Source organism: Haplochromis burtoni, unplaced genomic scaffold (assembly GCF_018398535.1).
Source record: "Haplochromis burtoni strain Fernald_Lab_line unplaced genomic scaffold, NCSU_Asbu1 Contig_51, whole genome shotgun sequence".
Lineage (NCBI taxonomy): Eukaryota > Metazoa > Chordata > Actinopteri > Cichliformes > Cichlidae > Haplochromis > Haplochromis burtoni.
Window position 1 is genome coordinate 932,620 of NW_024582412.1, and position 8,082 is coordinate 940,701.

Sequence of the window (8,082 nt, forward strand, 5' to 3'; positions counted from 1 at the left end):
AAAACTCGACTGAAAAGCCTTCAGCTAATCCAAAATGCTGCAGCAAGAGTCCTGACAGGGACTAGAAAGAGAGAGCATATTTCTCCTGTTTTGGCTTCCCTTCATTGGCTTCCTGTTAAATCCAGAATTGAATTCAAAATCCTGCTCCTCACATACAAGGTCTTAAATAATCAGGCCCCATCTTATCTTAATGACCTTGTAGTACCATATCACCCTATTAGAGCACTTCGCTCTCGCTCTGCAGGCCTACTTGTTGTTCCTAGAGTATTTAAAAGTAGAATGGGAGGCAGAGCCTTCAGTTTTCAGGCCCCTCTTCTGTGGAACCAGCTTCCAGTTTGGATTCAGGAGACAGACACTATCTCTACTTTTAAGATTAGGCTTAAAACTTTCCTTTTTGCTAAAGCATATAGTTAGGGCTGGACCAGGTGACCCTGAATCCTCCCTTAGTTATGCTGCAATAGATGTAGGCTGCCGGGGGATTCCCATGATGCATTGAGTTTTTCCTTTCCAGTCACCTTTCTCACTCACTATGTATTAATAGACCTCTCTGCATTGAATCATATCTGTTATTAACCTCTGTCTCTCTTCCACAGCATGTCTTTTATCCTGTCTTCCTTCTCTCACCCCAACCGGTCGCAGCAGATGGCCGCCCCTCCCTGAGCCTGGTTCTGCCGGAGGTTTCTTCCTGTTAAAAGGGAGTTTTTCCTTCCCACTGTTGCCAAAGTGCTTGCTCATAGGGGGTCATATGATTGTTGGGTTTTTTTCTCTGTATCTATGAAGCGCCTTGAGGCGACTTATGTTGTGATTTGGCGCTATATAAATAAAATTGAATTGAATTGAATTGAATTGATTTCAGTCCTACCATCAGCTATAGCTACCAGCTGTGAGCAGTGAAAGATTAAGTGTGGACAGAAGGATTGGAATAGTGCATACAACCGACACAAATGGGCTTCCTCTGAAGGATGTCTGGGCATCTGTGTGGTGCAGTTACTTGTAAGTCTAGACAATGAGCTGAACTGGTTTGTGCTCGTTTCAGAAGTTTCCATTCCAGTCTAAAACAGGTTTAGCTTGGTTTCCTAAAGCCTCAGTAGTTAAGCAGCAGAAGTTATGCATTTTACCATTTGGCCTAAGGAAAAAGATGAACATAAAAGTGAAATTATTCCAAATTTCTAATAAAATGAAATTCAGGCTCTTGGACCATTTCATTTTTAATAGCTCAGATATTTAAGAGTTAGGTCTTTAAGTATGGCAGCCACAGACTCCAGTATTTATTAAGTATTACTCAAAATTCATGGAGACATTTAAAATTTAAGGGGCCTCAAAATTAGGGGTGAACCGGCACTCTATCCTTGCTGCACTTCTGCTTCAGTATTCCACAGACGTCCAAGCAGTGACATACCAGATGTTAGCTGGTGCCAGCTGTTTGAAGACCTTTCCAGGCCTTATGAAGGGTGAAAGACGAAAAGAGTGACAAGGAGACAGAGAAGGGGAGAGAAAGAAAGATGACTTTTGGCATCTCCTTTTGCCTCCCTTGACTCTGTTGCTGGCTGTGTTGCTTTTCCACTGTGTTTTAGTGTTTTTCCTGCGTGCACTACAAGCTGAACTTCCCAGAAATGAGACAGAGGCAGACCAGCAGGAGAGCTTAAATACCTCACACTAGAGTGAAAGCACACATGGTTTATTTCGTGTGCTTTAAAATTTTGATTAGCAGCAGGGTATTGCATGTATTTTGATCTTATTGCTTAAGTGAAATGCTTCTTTTCAAGGGTTTCTTGAGTTCAGAATATAGCAAGTAGGAAATTAGTGGGAATGCATTTTAAGTCAAGCTGATAGCTCATCAATGCAACTTGTGGAAAATACTCTGAAAAATACTGAAATTATTTAGACCATCTTCCACTTCAGCCTCTTTCACAGCTCATACAGTGGTGCTGACATTCAGAAGGCTCTGAATTCACCTGGACCTTACTGACAGCCTGTCAGTACTGGGCTGAAATAAACTAACTAGTGTGAGTGAGATGGTGTATAAGCTTTACAGTCTTTCCATCAAACCATGTTTGTGCTCCAGTCTTCCAGGGAAGTGATGTTCACATTATACCCATATTGCAGTCTTACAAGCCAAGTGTGGAAGCAACATTCTGAAATTAACTAATACAAAAAGAAAAATTACAACCAAAAAGGCAAAAGTGATATGAAGCACGGGAATACAAACAAACAGACTCTTGAAACACAAGATTGTTTGCCAACAGGGGAGCTCCCACGGTGGCTGATATTGTTGTTTGCATCTTAGAAAACAGCAATTTTATGGTGCTTTACAGCTTTTTGGCACCAGCACCACTCTTTCTTGGTAGAAAGGCATTGAACCAGTTCTAGATTAGGCATCGGCACAATGCTTGAGTTGGAAAAGAGCTATTATAACCTGCATGCAGGACTTAATGTTTCTAGGGTAAGTCTGTAAGAAGTGGGAAGCAACTAGCTCTACCTAAAGTTAAACATTTTATTTGTTCAGTCCTTACACATAGAATGGTTTAGAAAGTTTCTACAGGACCTTTAGGTGATTACTATGGTTGTTCTAGAGATTCTGAGAGCCTTCCACGGCACCCACACTGGAAAGGTTCTTGCTGTTCTATGTGTTCCTCTGGGTACCTGGAAAGATCTAGGGTTCTCCTTGAGGGCCTTAAAAATAGCCAAAATGCCTTAAGATTTAAGGTTAAGGTTTTAGTGGTCACTGAAAATTTTGAAAAGTCTATCAGAATTGGTGCCCTTTAAGGTTCTTGTTGGCCTTAAGAGGTGTTTAAGGGTAATTTAATTGGCTTACTGGCAACAGTAATGCAACAGTGTAAACCAGGTAGTGATTAATTATGGACATTGATGTCTTCTCTTGTGTCCTATGTCATTATCAGAAAAAAGTGTTAAAGAGTTCATTTAGTGAAAAACAGGAGGTTGCAATGGGCTTAGAGAAGCTTCTAGAAGCACTTTATGTGGTTGCTGTGGTTAGTTTGAAGGTACTGGGACTTCTCCACTTGGCTCTTGTGCCTACAAACAAAAACGGTTGTGTTCCGTGTGAACAACGTCAATGAGGATGTCCTAGGATCCTCCTAGAGGCCCCTAATAAGAATCAAGCTTTATTGGTCAGCAGTGTTGGTCAAGTTACTTGAAAAAAGTAATCAGTAACTAATTACTGATTACTTCCCCAAAAAAGTAATCCCGTTACTTTACTGATTACTTATTTTCAACAGTAATTAATTACTTAGTTACTTGGTTACTTTTTAAAAACACGATTTACAACCTGAAGAGGTGATAAAGTGATAGATCTTTCAGCCCAATTCTACTTTTTCCTGCATAATCCATCATATAAAATTTCCATTTGCTCTATTTTCACCTGTAAAGCAGGACTGGAGCCAGTGTTGCCAACTCTTTGTGTGTGTGTGTGTGTTTATAAGTAGTTGTAAACCTTGTGATCCACAAAACAGCATAAGAGTAAAAGAGTAAAAGAAGAACTGACTGCGTTACAGCACCCGCTGCTTGTTGAGAGTAAAAGCGATATGCGCTTTCACGTCTTTTTTTAGCGACTTTTTTTTAGAGAAAAAGTCGCTAAGGGGTCTGAAAACTCGCTAAATATAGCAACAAAGTCGCTAAGTTGGCAACACTGACTGGAGCAGGCGGAGGTTTACCCCGGTGCAGGTGTGCCGCGGTCAGTTGAAGAATCCGCGAGTTTCTCTGTGAATTTCCCATTACGTCGTTGTGCACTCGGTGCTTGCTTGGAGGTTTAGGGGTTTTTTTCGCTGTAAAAAGAAGTTTTCTTCCCACGCGCAACGGACACTAATGTTTTTGTCACTTTTTACAGAATCAAACTCAAAGTAAGGTCAGTACTTCCACGCTTTAAACGCTGCACGCTCATACTCTCTCCCACACTCGATATATTATCCATTGTTGATCTGCACACAGCTGTTGTCACGAATGTCGCACTCGCTTACGTCACTGTCATGAGACATTCTCGCAAAAAATATCACGGTTGCAGTAACGCAGCGTTCCTACAAGAGAGAAACGGTAATCTAATTACCGTTTTTGCAATAGTAATCCCTTACTTTACTAGTTACTTGAAAAAAGTAATCAGATTACAGTAACGCGTTACTGCCCATCTCTGTTGGTCAGTAAAAAATACATTCTAGGCACTATGTTAGAGGCTCTACTGGTTTGCAAGAATAATCTATGTTGTCCTAAAGGTGGTTTGAGTGGTCCTTTATTAAAAAGTACTCATTGAGGTAGTTCTGTTGGTCTTATAGAAGCTTTGTGTCAGTACTGGAAAGAGTTTAGGAGTTATTTGGGTGGTTTACTGCAGATTTTAAACCAAGGTTTAACATGGTATTCTCAACTGACATCATCACAGTGAAGCAATATAGTTTGAAAGAATGACATTCATTTCCTCACCAGATTTGGAGATCTTTTTCAATATGTAACAAACAACAATAAAGCAATTTAGGAAGTTCATAGTAAAAAACTCCTTAGTGTGCTGCCACCACCAGTCCATCAGTCCAGTCCAGTACTTCATCCATCCAAAAGAATGTGTTAGACTGGATTAAGCACAGAAACCTTTAAATAAACAGAGGTTCTGGAATCCTCTTATGGTTTTATTGTTGTTTTATGTCCCACTTAGTAGGTCTAAGTAGTCACTGAAAAGACTTTAAGATTCTGTAAGGGGATCTAGTGGTCATTGGGAAGAATCTCTGTGATGCTTAACACATCTTGAGTGGTCTTTTGGGAAGAAGTACTTTTTAAGGAGATCCAACAAATCTTATAGGAGGTTGTTGTCAGTGTTGGGAAGGTTACTTTTAAAATGTATTCCATTACAGATTACAGAATACATGCCCCAAAATGTATTCTGTAACGTATTCCATTACGTTACTCAATGACAGTAACGTATTCTGAATACTTTGGATTACTTAATATATTATCATGCTGTTTACAACTACATGAATGTACTATTGCTGTGATTTATTACTGTTACTGAAGGTCCGCGGCTCCGAACCATATTAAAGGGACCTCTGACTAATATGTTGGGTTCCGTGTCGGGCTCATAGCCGAAAAAAAGCTTTACTTTGTTGTCTGGGTCAACTTTGCTTGCGAGACACAGAGAGAGGCGTTGAAAGGCTGCTCCAACGGAACTTATTGTTTCGGAGGAAAACATGAACACGGTGTACAGTCGAGTCTTAATAGCTTACTTACAACTGGGCTCGTCAGGCACTCTTCTTGGCTGCAGTGGTTATTATTATATTTACATGCTTCCAGCTCCCGTTTTTGCTCGATGATAACTCGTACTTTTCCTTTCTTTCTCCCTCCTCGCGCTCACAGACACATAACAGGTATGGCAGTCCATTCTCCCTGCAGCACGGACTACACTGCCTATGAGGCTACATTCTTTAGAGCATGTAGCATTCTGCCTATTAGCTTAGCACAACAACAACAAAAAGGCGCTCTCTCACCCAGGAAACACGCAGAGAGAGAGAGCGTCACCCTGTAACCATGGCAACCGTAACACTGCCGCCTGGAACAACAGAACGTAGCTGTCAAACAAAACCCAAACAGTCCTGACCCGCCACAATATGAAACAGGGAAGTACCGCCGTGTAATCCATTTATTTCAACAAAGTAACTGTATTCTAAATACCACCTTTTTAAACTGTAACTGTAACGGAATACAGTTACTCATATTTTGTATTTTAAATACGTAACGGCGGTACATGTATTCCGTTACTCCCCAACACTGGATGTTGTTGGGCCTGAAGAGAGTTTAGGGCACATTTGGTTAGTTTACTGTAATTTTTGAACATATTTCTCATGGCATTCTTAACTGTCGTCATCAGAGTGAAGGTATATGGTTTTAAAGACTGATGCAGTTGATTTGGAGACACTTTTAGAATATGTGACAAAAGAAATGAAGCAGTCCGTGACAGAACAGCACTCACTGTTGATAAACATGGTGGTTTTTCCTTTCTTAGATTTAGTATATATATTATGTTAACCTGAGGCCTGTCTTTCTTGTCAGATATGGCTCTCTATTTTTCTCTCTGCTATTTTCCCTCAGCAGTCATCTGTCACTGTGAACTGTGGTTACATAAGCTTGTATTCACCAAGATACACACACACACACAGTTTTCACAGCGTTCCCTCTTGACCACCAGGATCTGCTGGTGAAGCGACCTGCGGAGGCAGAGAACTCACTCCTTCAGATAGATTCTTCCGGCAGAGCTCTGGCCCTTCCACAGCTGACTCCATCATTCAGTCCCAGGTGCCCTTGTCTGGCTCCATGGGGCTGGGTGACATCATCGTCACCCTCCCCTCTTCCCCTTCTGTCTCTAATGGAGGCGTGGAGTTGGTGAAGGGGCCTTGTGAATAATTTAGGAGCTCTGGTGCACTTTATAACCTGGCCTGCAAGGCTAGTCGGGACGTTCGCCCTAAGTGCATTAGTATAATAGTCCAGCAGGAAACTAGCCGTTATTGACTAATATAATCAATAACTGTGCCTCCGCGTCTTTTCAAGTCTCTGGGGATTCCTGTCAGTGCAGGCTGATGGGCCAAACTACCAGAAAACACAACAGAAGGGCAAAAAGAGTAACATCGCATAATCATGTTTTGCGGAAATTTCAATAATTTGTTTAAATAATGAGCAGATGTTGTCTGGAAACAAACAGCTGACGAATAAACTCATTTATCTGTATTCATTCAGTGTCGTTTCTGGACACTGCTGATTGAAGAGCCATCCATAACAGCCAGAAAGCCAATTACCCCACAGCGGGCCAGAAGAAAAAAGCCTCAGATGCTGTATACTGTGTTTCTGGGGCAAGCAGTTTCAATAAGCAAAGAGCCTCACAATCAGGTAAATTCTGTTATTTTAGAGAGGCACGTGGCAAATAGCATGATTATTGAAGACACAGTGAGGGGACTTGAAATCAGGGGAAACAAAATGGCTTCATTTTAATTTACCAAAGTAATGAGTGACCATGGTGTTGCTAACACTACACACATAAATAACCCACAAAATGAACACGTTTACATTCAGCCACAAAGAACTAACTTCTTTTCATTCTGTGATATTATTATGATGATATTATTATGATATTATGATATTATTATTCATGCATTTTTAGTTTGTTTTCTAACAACAAATATATTAACACTTTAATTTTGACAAAGATTTACCTTCTGTGATCTGTGAGAAACCTCAGCTACTGCTTTTTAAAGGTATATATTTCCAGAATATGCTGCATTCTCCAAGGTTAAAAAATGAAGCATGAAGTGTCAATGGCTGCAGTTCTTCTAATGGCCACTTGAGGCTGACACCAAAAGAGAGTCAATATTGAGTCCCATGATAAAATTCACAGCTTTGCAGCAGAAATAAACATGTTTACAGCCTGCTACAAAAAATTATTTTGGTCTCTTAAGCTATTTTTGTGGTAATTGTAGAGGAGGTTCACTCATTTAAATAGTTTTAACCCTTCAAATGATGTACTATTTGGATAGTGGCTGCTTTGAGTGACAGGTGCTGATGCTATGTGGCCACGGCCGCCCGCTGAACTGTCATCCTGGGGTGAATAGGACTATATTGTTTCTCAAGCACTACTTCAGGTGGGAATCATGGAAAAGGGTTATAAAATACTATGTGGCAGTGTGTCCCATCTGTGCTCACAGTAAGAGTAACACTCAACGCCCTGCGGGGCTACTGCAACCTCTTACCTACACCTCATCGCCCTTGGTCCCATATTGCACTAGACCATGATTACGGGTCTACCCACCTCTAGTGGCAAGACAGTCATAATCATCATAGTAGATTTTAGGTTTTCCAAGGCTGCTCACTTCATCACTCTCAAGAAATTTCCCTATTAACCATTGCCTCCAGTTCATCTCCCAGGTATGAAGGACTTTTTGTGCTGCACTGAGAGCCAAGGTATGTCTCAGCTCAGGTTTTCATCGTCAAACCAGTGATCAGTCAGACAGAGTAAATCAGGAGCTCTCCGCTGTGTAACCTCCCCAAAACCCTCCTCCTGGCCCTCAAAACTGGCAAAGGTGGAATAGGCACATAACTCTC